Source organism: Haliotis cracherodii, unplaced genomic scaffold (genome assembly GCF_022045235.1).
Source record: "Haliotis cracherodii isolate W230 unplaced genomic scaffold, xgHalCrac1.p SCAF_21, whole genome shotgun sequence".
Classification (NCBI taxonomy): domain Eukaryota; kingdom Metazoa; phylum Mollusca; class Gastropoda; order Lepetellida; family Haliotidae; genus Haliotis; species Haliotis cracherodii.
Window position 1 is genome coordinate 15,404,815 of NW_027266277.1, and position 15,019 is coordinate 15,419,833.

A 15,019-nucleotide genomic window follows, 5' to 3' on the forward strand; every position below is an offset into this window, starting at 1 on the left:
GTGGAACGGGGTGGTGGACCCATCGTACGTTATACGCCAGGATTTGCCCGACGAGGTCGCTCTACAGACATCTTTTACGTCATTTCTAGCAGTCTCTCTCGAAAGATATGTAAACGCAAAAATGTTTGAACGTCAGTCGTGGTTCTCTCGACTGAGAGAGAAGCCGATTGTCTACCACTAGACCACGGAGGCGGTCGGACCCATGGTGTGTTTGCCCGACGACGTTGCTGCAGAGACAGCTGTTACGCCATTTCTAGCCATCTCTAAACGTATGAACGTCTGTTTTGCGGTCATGTGAGGGTTCTTTCGACTGACAGAGAAGCCGAGTATTGTGTGAATCACACATTTAAAACCATACGTGTGTTTATTACCTTATACATGGAGACTTTGTTAACTCGAAGTTCTCATATCATTGAAATTGCATCGAAGTATCGGTTGTTCGTTACATGTGTGCTACAATTAGACGATGACGATTATGATCATTGAAGGAGTACAATTTGAAAATGTTTCACTATAACTACAACATTCACCGCCTCCGTGGTCCAGTGGTAGAGCGTCCACCCGGATAGCGGAAGGTCCGGGGTTCGATCCCCAGCCGCGTCATACCAAAAGACGTTAAAAGATTGTACTTGTTGTTACCCTGTCCGGCGCTCGGCATTAAGGGGCTAAAACAAGGACTGGTCGGCTCGGAGTCAGTATACTGTGTCTGAGTTCCATGTTAAACTGCGGCATGGTATCTAGGTGAGCTAGCACTATAAATCGGTATCAGTCCGTATTAGTACAAGCAGCCACACACACATGCACGTCGCTATATAAATGTAATAATCTTGGACGCGACGTTAAACCCAATTTCACCTAACCTCACCTCACCTCACCTCACCTCACTACAACATTCACGTACGTGTAAACACAAATTATCACAAATGATATACCAGTATACTGTAGTTTGGTAAACAGACACATATTTTAATAGCTGTTATATCAAATTAAAACATATTTGAGGAAAACGCTGGAAATACACGCTTTGACACAAACTCAGCCGTTACTGTTTTTATGTTCACTTTCCTAGGGGCCCGACCACGTCAATTGGGTGGTTCAGGCAGCAGACCATCAGATCCCCCGCGCAGGATCCCTGGGGGCCAAGGAAGCGGCACAGAGTCCTTGTTGCATCAGCGCAGAAGCCGCCAAACCCGCTGCAGGTTGTCTCACGGATCACTGTGAATGAGACACAAGTTCAACATGGTGATTGATTGACTGGGGGCTTGGTTGATATGTGACGCCGAGTTTAAACAGTATTTCAATTATATGACGTCGTGTCAGCTTGAAGTGGTGGTCTAGCGCGCAACATCAGTGAAACTACACAGGGACATCCGGTTTAGAGTTGAGTGAGTGAGAATGGTTTTACGCCGCTTTTAGCAATATTCCAGCAATATCACGGCGGGGGACACCAGGAATGGGCTTCACACATTGTACCCATGTCGGGATTCGAACCCGGGTTTTCGGCGTGACGAGCGAACGCTTTAACCACTAGGCTACCCGACCGGCCCTTCGGTCCCCTGGATCACGTGCTTGTTTCCCTGGGTGATAGCGTGTCAGCGAGCCTCGACAGGCCAGCGTCAAATTGCAGGGATATTGCTGAGTGGGGCGTTAAATAACAGACAAACAAAAACTTAAGTAAAAGAGTTCAGTGAGTTATCAGAAACACGCAACAATCCTTGAAGTGCTTACCCGATCCGTTACAAGCCTCACACAGCACCAACACGACCACAAGTCCTAATACAGCCTTCATTGTCAGGGACCGTTGACACATTAATGTGAACGTATTCCCAGAATATAGTCTCAGTCCTTCAAGGGGTCGTGTCAAGAATAAAATAACATATTTGCGCATTACAAACTGTTCATGAATGTGTATAGAGTATTGGCTAAATAGGCTAAATTCAAAAATATGGTTTACTCTCCACTGTCATTTCCCTTTATCAATGACCGAAGATATGATTATTAATATTCTCATGTAAAGGAAATAGGTAATATGAAGGTAAGTGTTTATGAAGGGTCCCTCGTGTAAAGGAGTGTCCCAGATAAGCATGATAAGAAGCCCTGTACTTTGAAAGGTGTTATTTGGTCCATTTTTATCTGGAACAGTAGGCTAGAATGTAGCTTCGTCCACACAATTTACTATAAAACAAGTTCCTTCCCAGCCGTGACACCTTCGTTACACACTCGGCAACTTGGCTGCCATCAGTGTGGGCGCGGCCATTACAAGAATCTTGAAATTTGGCCTCTAACCCCAAATGTCGTAACGTTCATGCTTTTGTTTATGTCTTTGGGGATACCATCATATTTTATTTTGAAAAGGTTTACTACTGACCATGTTTTCCAGATTAATTTCCTTTGTTGTTTTAATAATCAGATTGTTTCGAGATTTCAGACTAACGGACTCTCAACCAACTTCTCCCTTACATTCCTACTATATCAATAACATGATAGTTTTAATGAAATAGACATTCAAATTGACAAACAAAGAAAGTAATTTAGCAGGGGTAAGTGTATTCGGCGTCACGACAGTCGTCATTTGTTTGTAAACATAACGGTCATTGGGTTGTTAGTTCAAGCATGGTTGGGGCCACCTATCACAGTGGGGAGTTTTGACTGGTCGCAGCGATAGTATGGAGAGCTCCGCGAACGGGCTATCGCTGCGAGGAGCTTGACTGCAAAGAGCGGCACAGAACATGCATATTATATCCGATAAGCACGTATAGTTTTAGCAATAGTCCAACAATATCAGGACGGGTAACACGAAAAATGGGCTTCACACAAGGTGGAGGATCGAACACATGTCTTTAGTTTGACGAGAGAACGCTTTAACCGCTACGCTACCCACCACCCAGTTTTAGTTTTGCTGGAATGGTTTTTAACCCAGCACTCAACAATATTCCATTTATGTGACGGCGGCCTGTAAATAATCCAGCATAGACAAGACAAACAAGTGATTGATATTATGAACATCGATCCACACCGCCGGGTTATGATGACCCGTTCAACCAGGTCACTGAGCCTGACTCCCTGGCCCATTATGTTCCCTCTGCGACCTGCATAGGTTGCTGGGAGAAGAGTTCTATCCTAGAATGCTCACGGAGGGATACTGCTTCAAAACAGATGGTACAAATGGAACAAATTCACTTTTTGTCTGATATTTAACATCATAGCCTTACCGAAGAACTGTCATTTAAGGTAGGGGAGGTCGGGTAGCCTAGTGGTTAAAACGTTCGCTCGTCTCGCCGAAGACCCGGGCTCGAATCCCGACATGGGTACAATGTCCCCCGTCGTGATATTGCTGGAATATTGCTAAAAGCGGCGTAAAACCAAACTCACTCACTCACTCATTATCACTCATTTAAGGTAATATGTGTCGCACAAAAAGCTAAAACGCCATCATTTGCTATATAATCATGTAAGCAAGTTGCTATGCAGGATTGCGTCCCGTAGCCAATCCAGTATCCGCACCGATTATGTATGGTCCTCGGTCTACAAACACTGTCGTGAATTTCACTTAAGTGATACATTTGTATACCCGGAATATTATGACTGCGTTGTGACGTCAGAGGTAAAGATCCATGCTCATGTTGCCATGAAATATATGCAACCTGGTGATTAAATTATTTACTTCATGGCTTTTAGGAAACGATGAATGTTTGTCGATTTCATATCATATAATTTTCTAGAATAATCGGCTACATTGAGAAAGACATGTATGATTGTTTAATTCACATCGAGTTTCCGCATAGGGAAAATTGTGGTCAATTGAGTATTGTTTGGTCACAATGTCCCACTACGGCGTGGATTCAGCTCATGCTCTCAGATTTCCTGGCCCTGGATTCATCAGCTACAGGACGCCGTGGTACATGTACTGCTGGAATGTTTTTTTTCTTTGAGGCGTAAAACAGCATTCATTCATATAGTATGTTACATAATACCTGCAAATGAAAGTTCAAGATTTACTTAAAGAGGTATTAATTCTAAATGGGATCAAAACACAGGATGCCTTCTCCACATACCAAAGAGACTCTCCATACCAACACACCTCACACTACATATTAGAGGTAGTGAGTGAGTTTTCAGCCATATCGTGAATCACAGGTTGTACATGAATATTCTATAAAGAATTAAAGTAACATTTGAACGTTGAATTCTATTTAACAAATTTATAGCCATATTATTGTTCTGTTACGATTTGGTGAGCTACGCTGTGGTGTGGAATATTCTCAAAGACTAATTATTGTGACATGCAAGCTGTTGAAGATGAGTTCCATTTCTTGTTAGTATGTCCATATTATAAGCATTTAAGAAACAGATATTTCCCAAAACATTATTCTCATAACCCATGTTTAAGAAAATTGTACTCTCTAGTGTCATGCAATACGCAACTGATGTTGATTTATTGTGCAAAGTTTATTTTCAACTCTCTATTTGTTAGACAAAACGAATATCTGTCTCAAAATTGATTTTTGTAATTTATTGTACGTGGGCCAATGGCCTTTCTTCTGAAATAAACTTTGAAACATGAATCCTGCAATGAACCCTGTTGACTAAACAGTATAACAACTATATTTAGAACTAGTAACAGACCAATACAAATATGACGTCTCCAACACGACGAATCAACATAAACAGGGTTATAGATGTCCAGCTACGAAAGTTATAATTAGACCACCATACTAGTACCAATGGGACCTTCAATACCTGTTCTACCAGCATGGTACCCTAGCAGGAATTACGCCATCCCTGTAGCTACTGGGGGCACGGATGGGCCAGTCGTGTAAAGCGCCGCGATTCGCTGTGCAGAGTTGCGTCCCTTGGGCACGCCAGAAACCTATGCTTGTGGGTTCGAATCCCGGTTCGTCCCGATTATGTTTCTAGGTTTGTCAGCACCATACCCGTGCTCGTGGGTTTCACCGAAGTGGTAAACGTCTGAGACCTGCATCACTTCGGGCTTTCCTCCCACATTAAGCTGACACGCCGCGATATAACTGGACTACTGTTAAAAGCGGCGTTAAACGCAAAGTCACTCACTCACTAACTCGTGGTTTCGTGACAATTAAAACTTTATATCGGCAGTCTATCATCAGTGTGGGAGTAGTTGCACACTGCAACTCACTCACTCACTCACTCTAGCTGTTGGCGCATGTCAGCAAGTGAAGCCAAAAATAGGAGCAAATGACGATTGCAACTGTAGTGGAACAAGACTGCCTTAAATACTTTGGTCTTATGTAGCTTGTGTATTGATGGAGCGGAAACTCTACAGTCTTTGCCCAGTCTCGGTCAAATGTATTTACAAAATAAACATGCTGTTTTCATGGGAACATGCTAAGGAAGAAAAAATGGAAAAGAAATATTCAAAAACTATTTACACTATGTCGCCCATGGTCAATGGAAAATGTTCTTGCCCATGGTATTTAAAATAGTTGAATTAAGTTAAAATGAGTTAAATTATGTGTCATTATACTTGAAATAAATAATTTGTGTATTTGCGAAACAAAAACATTGGTGTTAAGTAAAGGAACATATTCTCGTCCATGGGCCTGCCCATAGTGTAAATATTGAGGTTTTTAACATTTATGTTCATTTTTTTCCCTTAGTATGTTCCGTAGAGTTTCTGGACTATTTGGGTTCCAGAATTAATATGGGACGTGTTTTATTCTCAAATTGTTTTATCGTTTATTTACCAAAATAATAGATTTCTTCCAAATTACTGAATATCTCACTGTACATGTTCATGAGTAAATAGCATCCTTATGAATTACAGTGGCTTCCTTATATCTGGTGTGAATCTTCACGCTTGAACGTGAGGCGTCCTCTGCGGCAAACGTTTCCGTTAGTGACGTTACTTTAAAATTACCTCGTTCCAAATCAGTTGCAGAAATAAGACTTAGTCCTTTTGGCTAAGAGAGTGTATCGAATATTCGAAATGATTCCATACAAATATATTACATTTTTTTAGTAATTGTGTAATATTCACTCTATCATATACGTTGTGTACTTTTTAAGCAGATTAATCATATATAAAATTATCAATCTATCATATACTTTCCGCATTAACCCAAATCTTACAGTTAGCTCACTGTATCATTTACAACTGTAATAATATAACATAAACAATATCAAACACGTAAAGATATTTATCATATAATGAGTAGGGTTCTCGGCAGAATAAAGCCGTTGGGGTCATATGCAGATAGAGATGCAAATATCAAAGGTCAAGTAGGGACTTCTCTCAGCGTTTACAAACAAACATGGCGTCGCCCTTGTCATTCGTCGATCGAGTCAGAATAACCATCGGGTATCTGGATAAACTAAAGGGATAATTGCTTTCATTATCAAAAGAACAGTCTATTATACTGAAAATCAGTCTCTGAGACTCTCGATTTTCAAGCACAGAATTAAAGAATGACATTATATGATAAAGAGGTTATCACGCTTGTGTGTTTGGGGATGTTAAATATCCTGTATTAGAAATAAACACTATGTATTTAGCTCGCCCAGGCTCGCCAAATACAATGTTTATTCCTGATGCAGGATATTTACCATCCCCAAACACACTCGCGTGATAACCGCTATTTATACGTACGGTAGTAATATTTGTAATTTTACTTTAAATCTGTTTTCAACATTATCTTTTCAAAACTGTCGGATTGGATGGGACACTGTCCTGACAATCACGTCGCCAGCCCCCAACCGTTAAAGGTCAACAGAGTCAGGAGTGCGACAGCACCCAAAAGCGGGGACCAACAAAGCGATCCTAGCGGCAACGCTGCCGTAAAACTATGTAAAACTACTGAGTCACGAACGTCCTTGCGCTAAGATCGCTTTGTGGAGCAGGACCTATGGGGACCAACAAAGCGATCCTAGCGGCAACACTGCCGTAAAGCTATGTAAAACTATTGAGTCACGAACGTCCTTGCGCTAAGATCGCTTTGTGGAGCAGGACCTATGGGGACCAACAAAGCAATCCTAGCAGCAAGACTGCCGTAAACCTACGAAAACTACTGAGTCACGAACGTCCTGGCGCTAAGATCGCTTTGTGTAACAGGGGCTACTAGCTGTGATTCAGGACAGGACCAAACCATACGTTATCATACCCCCATGTCAGAATGATGAGATATGATTGGCCCAAGTGATCTGGATAAAATACTGTGCATCCCGCCTTGGAGGGAAATAAATGTCTCAGCGGGAGAATAAATCCCTTATACCCCGCGACCAGCAAGTAAGGCTGCACGTGGATTTCTGAAGCAGAATAAGTCCGGCTTCGATGCAAAATGCCGTACGCTTTTTCCAAGTCAATGAAAATCACATGACATGACACAAGTTAACTTCAGTTCAATCGAACAGCTGTTTTCTATTAATTTGAAATTAATATTGTTTTTATTCTTGCTCTGCAATGTTATATTTATGTATTATTAAAACATGTCGGTAAGATAAATTCGTTGTAGTCTGATCAATCTGGGAACATAGGGTTTTCTGTGTCCCTGGTTGGGTTTTATACCACTCCCATCAGGCTCCTGGTATTAAACCTGACGCAAGACGCATAAAAGCCATATACCCCCGTGATCCTGCCACAACGTATACTGTCTAAATGGTAACAAGACCACCAGTTACTCATTGGTCTGATGCCGACCACTATCTCGTTTTACTATTCAGTGTTGATGAATGGGGAACATGACAGCAGAGTGTATATTTTATTTACTGTACAGGCATCATCATCATTATAAGATCGCTTTGTGGAGCAGAACCTACGAGCTGAGATTCAGCTTAAGTTCTGTGTCGTTGAGAACAGAACCAATATTACTCATTGGTCTGATGCCGACCACTATCTCATTTTACTATTCAGTGTTGATGAATGGAGAACATGACGGCAGAGTGTATATTTTATTTATAAGTACAGGCATCATCATCATTATAAACATGGCCTGAGGGTGGATGATACTAACGGATGATGCGGATGATGCTTCTGAGATAAGCGGCTAGCCAATCATTATTCCAGGGCAGCAAGCAGCAAACGGTTCAGACCCACATATCTTGAAGTCCAGACCGGCACATCTGACCAGTCGACTGTCCACACAGTTCCCATTGACTGCCTTACACGCATCTGTGTTCACGTCTGAAACATTATGGGATGTGAACATAAACTTCAGTTTCTCTTGGGTAATATTACTGAATGTGTCAGTACTTGTAAATTCTTAACAATGTGATATGATTTAAAATTACTTAATCAAAATGATAAAATCGTATTTGAAAACACGACCAAGAGACTAGTTCCAGTAGTAAATTGCTCTGCAATGTTATATTTGACCTTTTTAGGATATACTCAAATGCCAAATCGTGCTGGACATTTTCAGTTCTAGACTTCTCACGGGAATGGCGTCGTTGCGAATACGATTTTATGGGTTAACTTCATAATGATAGTTTTGCATACACCTGTGAATGAAGTGAATAACTAATTACTTACATGCGGTGTAACTTGCAACCAGGCAGAAATACAGTGTCATACATATATACAGAAGAACAGCTCCATATGTGCTTGAAAACGCCATGCTTGTGTGAATGTTATCTGAACTCTTATCTGCTATCTGACGATACACTCCCAAATAAATCAGGTGGGACAATGTTCGTCTTATTCGATGTTATATTTGGATCAAAATGCGCGACAATACAATGTATTTCAGTGTGATATATTGTGAAAAATATGTCACGTGCGCCATGATACATGGTGTAGAAGCGATAAATGTCCGATGAAGATGAAACTACTTTTGAGACCCGTGGAGATCCGGGTTTCAATTGATTTTTTCAGCAACCCATGAACCTTCGTCACACTTGGGATATGACATCTCATATACTCAGCATCATTACAAAGGGTCATCTAGGTGTGACGGGTGTCAAATGCCAACAAAATATGCCAACAAGCGTCAGTTGAAGAACATGTTGTTTATGCCCATGTCACACTGATTGGATGTTTTTTTATGAAACTTAAAATAATGGACAACGACTATTACAAACAAATAAAGATAAAGGTGGTGGGAAAAGTTAACTTAAAAATGCCTAAAAGCAACCAGTGGTTTAGATCATGCGCAAACTATATTTGACTAATAACAGACATTGTTGGTATAAAATGGATTATTTCAGATACAACGGAACTGCAAGCTTGTAACATCAAAAATGCGACGTGATATCTCTAATTATCTGCGTGACCCCCTAATAATGACGCTGGGTATATATACCTCTACACACCTGGAACTAAGTATGGCACTGGTCTCATTCAATGCATAGAACTACATAGATCACATACCATTGATACTTAATGAACAGATGGTTTCCAAATGTTCGGAGAGACTGGGTCATATTAAAGTGAAATGGTAGTCAGATACCTATTCATGGAACAGCTACAAACAATGTCAATACAAAATCGAATTCGGTTTCTATATTTCAAAAAGAACGTATCACTTTGAAAGTAAGTAATTAATGTTTTCGGTCAGAAAATAGACGCATGATACGATTTTTAAAAATGAATGCTTCATATATAATATGCAGTTAACATTGCTGACTTATTGTCCATTATTCCTACGATTTGAGATGAGGTAAGGAGATACCGGATTAACGAGGTTCAAGTGTAAGTAGATACAGGATACCGGATTAACGAGGTTCGATTGTAAGTAGATACAGGATACAGGATTAACGAGGTTCAAGTGTTAATGGATACAGGATACCGGATTAACGAGGTTCGATTTTAAGTAGATACATTATGCCGGATTAACGATGTCTAAGTGTGAGCAGACACACAATACCGGATTAACGAGGTTCAAGTCTAAGCAGGATACATAATACCGGGTTAACGAGGTTCAAGTCTAAGCAGGATGACGATACCGGATTAACGAGGTATAAGTGTAAGCAGGATACATGATACCGGATTAACGAGGTTCAAGTGTAAGCAGGATATGTGATACCGGATTAACGAGGTTCAATTGTAAGCAGGTCACAGTAACGTTGTCGAACACAAGTAACGAAACGTGCACCATGTGACGAAAACAACAAGAAATGGGTGATTGAGTGAGCGATTTCACGCTGCTTTCAACATTTAGACGTTTCAGACGTTTAACGCTTTGAGGAGGGAGTGGGTATAACGCCGCTTTTAGCAATATTCCAGGAATATCACGGCGGGGGACACCCAGAAATCGGCTTGACATAGTTTGCTAATGAGGGGAATCGAACGCTTTAACTTTTAGACTACCCCACCGAACCCGACAACTTTGGTGAAACCCACGATATACATGAATATATTGTTTATTCCTATTACAGGATATTTAGCATCCCCAAAACTCGAGCGTGATAACGTCTTTATCATATAATTTCATTACGAAATTATATCATCAAAATAATTATTTTCAGTCAGGCAGTGTCAATAGTCAATATAGTTCCAAATGAAACTTGTCTTTGAGACAGTGACGTAACTACCCTATAGACAAGAAGGCAATTGCCTCCGACAAGTCTTCTACTTCGTCAGTGATCGCCCTTCGCTGCAATCCATCGGTCAGCTGGAGTAAGACCACAATCCGCAGAATTTGCCACAGTTATGAAAGCTGACATCCTGACCGTCCTCGATTAATTTCTTCGCTTGGCCCATTTCAGATCGGTATCTCAGACTATTATCTGGATAATGATATCAACTATCCTATTAATTTGTCCAGGTCCCCTGTTGTCAATGCTGTTCGATCTCCGATAAACATATTTGTTTGTTAACACTGAAAGGAGTGCCTACCTGACCTTTTATCTTTCTTATCTATCTGTAATTGACCCCGGTTATCGTGTTTATACGTTGGCTTTATCATGCCTAGAAACGTACCCATTGTATGATAAATGTATATATTCTAACCTTGATAAAAAAATCCAGATCGTTTTGGTTCCTTGTACGGAGAGCGATTAAATGTCTATAACGGTACAATGATGTGGCCTCGGTGCCACCACTCTTTATGGTAATCTTACACCAGAGGAATAAACAAGCGGAATTCTGTCAGAATTCCGGTCTTATGAGAGGTGTATTGGATCGGGGGGTGGGGTGTCCTACTAGTCGTTATATAACTGGACCATTAAACTCACTCACTCATTAATGGCGGCTTAGAACCACACTCACCAACTCACGACTTGGACCCCCAAACATTACTGCCGAGAGTCCTCTAGATTATCCCAGGCACATCCTTGGCTACGCCTCATATAAACCGCAATAGTGTACAAAAAAATCGGTAGCAAATTCACAACCTAATGAGATCCGTAACAATCAACATTTCTCTTTGGTTTGCTAGATATTTATGAGACTTGGATTGGAAACATCCGAACAGGCGGCAGATATTCGACCTACTTTAAACTTCTTCGTGTTTTCTTTTAAAAACGTCTTATCTAATTAGGTTGCATTCCTGTCAGCCATTGCATTGTACTGCTTCACGATGGTATCAGTATCAACTATAGTGTTGATGTGTGTGTGTTTCGGGATCTGTGCAGATGGATTTTCGTCACGGCGACTAAGTGAGTTTCTTGTGACGTGTATTGTTGTTTGACTTGAACAAATGCTGAAGTGCACGTGTTGCTGTACAGTGTATCATACGGGTTTGCGTTTCCAATACGTTTTTTGCAACAATCTATATATATATATATATATATATATATATATGTACATGTATATGTGACAATAGTTACATAATCGAGTCTTGACCTGACAACCAGTGATTGATATCGTGAGCATCGATCAACGCAACTGGGATACGACAACTCACCGAGCATGACCAACCGATCCCGTTAGTCGCCTTTTACATATATATATATGAATACGCCTTTCGAAATCCTACCATATGCTTAGTGCCTCTAACCTGTCCAGAAACTACTGGGAGTAGTCAGCCACATCCTACAGCACTGTCAGGGCGGCTTGTAATTATTCGAGGCCGAATCAACCAGTGGTTGATAGCGTTTAGCAACGATGTACGTCGTCGGGTTCGAACAGCTAAGTCACACATGGCGACCACCTGATCATGATCCCTATGTCTCATTTCTTATTTCCTTTTCTCATCTCAGTGGCGACTTGGGATTCCGAGTGAGTGAGTGAGTTGGGTCTATCGCGGCTTTTAACAGTGTTCCATTTATATCACGGCGTATCAGCTTAATGTGGGAGGAAAGCCCGAAGTGATGCAGGTCTTAGACGTTTACTACTTCGGCTAAACCCACGAGCACGGGTATGGTGCTGACAAACCTAGAAACATAATCGGGGCGAACCGGAATTCGAACCCACAATCTTAGGTTTCTGACGTGGCCAAGAGACGCAATTCTGCACAGCGAATCGCGACGCCTTAGACGACTGGGCCACCCGTGCCCCCTTTTGAGCTGGAACAGGCCCAAGCAACCTGTGGTTATGGCGGGAGGCGAATGATTTGGTGACCAGGCTCGGTGGCGTGGTTGATTGTGTACATCGACGTATCCTGTGGCGTCGGGCGTTGATCATAATATCAACCTTAGTTCCAAGGAAGAGAATTTATGGATGTCAACTTCTTAACACAACGTTTGGAATATATGCTTACTCCTTCATCAGGTGAATGTTCGCCTGGGCAAGTTGGGACTATATAGAAGCTGCCGTAGTATATTTGGAATATTGCAAAATGCCACGTTAAACAATAAACAAACATAAGACAAGCAGTGTTTCTGGCATCTGCCCGAGGCAAGAGCGTTAACTGACTTTAAAAGTCGAGTTTCCACCCTTGCCGAACTAGGCTGGAATTAGTTGGCTCGATCACAGCGCCACCAGTGGCTATTACCAGTTATGTGCCTTCTAAGCCTCTCCTATTGACCAATCAAATTCCACCACTCGCATCACTTGGGTTTGCTTCACACAAAATGGTGTCGCCCAGTCAGGACGATCTGATTGATAATCAAGATCTATATTGTGATAAAACTGGTCTTACATCGCCAAATGCATCAAATCATGTGAGCACCTTGATTATAAACATGAACTGATTTAGAAAATATCTGCTGATAACGAGTTGGCGGTGCACATGCTTTCCAAATCCTGCAATCGACCGAAATCTGCACGACAGTTTATAAACTGGATTTCGATTTCGGCGCGCGAATTTGATTGGACTATGCATAGACTCGCTAGTCCAGCCATAACTCCATAATACCAGCCTTGTTCGGCAAGGGTGGAAACTGGACTTTTATAGTCAGTTAACTCCCTTGCCTCGGGAAGAAGTGTTTCTGGGGAAGCAACCCATGGCTGTAATCCCCACGGTTACCCCTGCTGCCCCCTTTAGTTCCAGACACGGAGGAATGTCGGTCTGTGGCTGGGACCTGCATTGACACCACCATTGTTCAGTGTACGGGACTCACTACTCCAACCTGTGGGCCCCTGCCGGAGGCAGTCTGTTGTATTCACCCTGATCTTGGAAACTGAGTCGTGTAAGTATTCAAAAGTCACCAAATTCAGAATAAGGACACATATTTCAAATGTATGTAAACCGCAATGTGTTGGGAAAAATTGTGTTCGACTGAAGAGGATAAAAAAAGAATGTTAACAGCAATATGTTTCAGAGTCTTGTCTGATTCGTGAAAGCATGTGTGTGTGCGTGTGAGTGTACGTGCTTCTGTGCGTGCTTGTCCCGGCCCCGACATATTTGTTCGAGGACCTTTGATTTCTAGTTTCATTTTTTCTTTTTTTTTTTTTTCTTTTTTTTTATTTATTTATTTATTTTTTTTTTTTTTTGGGGGGGGTTAGAAATTTTGGAAAACGTATTCAGTTCCTTAAAATAATGAAAGGAATATTGCCGACTGTAATACCTAAACGTATTTTTCGCTGAACGTGGTGAATGTCCGGAAACAGATGTGTTGCAATATCAAAACGGTCGATGCCCAGTAGAGAACGCGGGGGGTCCAGTGGGCCATGCAGCGGTATGTTTCCTTGCTGCTGGTCGAGGATTTGATTCCCAGATTAACTCCATTTGCAGCCTTCATGATACCACAACAGCACGTGTTTAACAATAATAACAATATCACCAATGTGCGTATTGATAGAGCGCCATTTCCACTACCCAGTGCATGCCCAAAGCGCCATATTCTTACTCTGGTCAACGCATCCGTGTGCAATCGGTTTTAATTCTCAGTTCCTCCCTTTCCTAATTAAGGAACACCACGTGTGCACAAGACAGGACCATCCCTCCAACTTCTGTCCGCGACCATCATTGCTTAATTAACTTCAACTGATTTGTGACCTGTACAGAGGACCACGCACCACCACGTCCAGGGCCCACTTGCACAAAGCCCACTTAGCACAGCTATTGTAAACCGATGTTAAAGTATGGGAGATCGCTAAGATCGCTTTGTGCAAGTGGGCCCAGGTGACGTATATAACTGTTGTGATATTTGTTTTCTTCATTTCAGAAAGACGTCCCCAGCACACTTCCGGTTTAAGTTTTGAAAATTGGAATATAATTACATTGTATATTAAATTAACAATGCAACTCAGTTAAATGATTTCTTGTTATCATTTGTGGCCGGAGAGCAATGCGATGTTATCTTTAACAGTGATATCCTTCTTCGTATGTATGCTTTTTGTTTGTTTATTTGTTGTTTAACGCCGCACTCAGCAATATTCCAGCTATAAGACGGCAGTCTGTAAATAATCCAGTCATTGACACCATGAGCATCGATCCACGCAAATGGGATACGATGACATGCATCAAACAAGTCAGCAAGCCTGACCACCCGATCCCGTTAGTCGCCGCCTACGACAAGCATAGTCGCCTGTTATGGCAAGCATTGGTTGCTGATGACCTATTCACTGTCCGGATCTTCACGGGACCGTTATGCATGCAGTCAAAAGGATTATGAACAGTAAATCGCTTTGGGAATCCCATATATGGAGAATCTACCAGTGATGAGATCAGTATCGCGTCAAGAAGATGCTCGCAGGGGTTTGTCTACGGAGGACTCTATTTTG

The 15,019-nt window shown here is 41.6% G+C and overlaps 2 long non-coding RNA genes across 2 annotated transcripts; one reads left to right on the forward strand and one right to left on the reverse strand.

Annotated features, from left to right (window-relative positions):
* Positions 1–945: 945 nt before the first annotated feature.
* On the reverse strand, positions 946–1,822 carry LOC139470969 (uncharacterized). Its single transcript, XR_011653808.1, has 2 exons — positions 1,729–1,822; positions 946–1,215 (listed from the first exon to the last, which is right to left on the reverse strand). It is a non-coding gene; the product is annotated as an uncharacterized lncRNA (long non-coding RNA).
* A 9,640-nt stretch (positions 1,823–11,462) lies between these two features.
* Positions 11,463–14,545, forward strand: LOC139471007 (uncharacterized). The gene is made up of 3 exons (XR_011653815.1): positions 11,463–11,568; positions 13,338–13,482; positions 14,461–14,545. It is a non-coding gene; the product is annotated as an uncharacterized lncRNA (long non-coding RNA).
* The last annotated feature ends 474 nt before the right edge of the window (positions 14,546–15,019 follow it).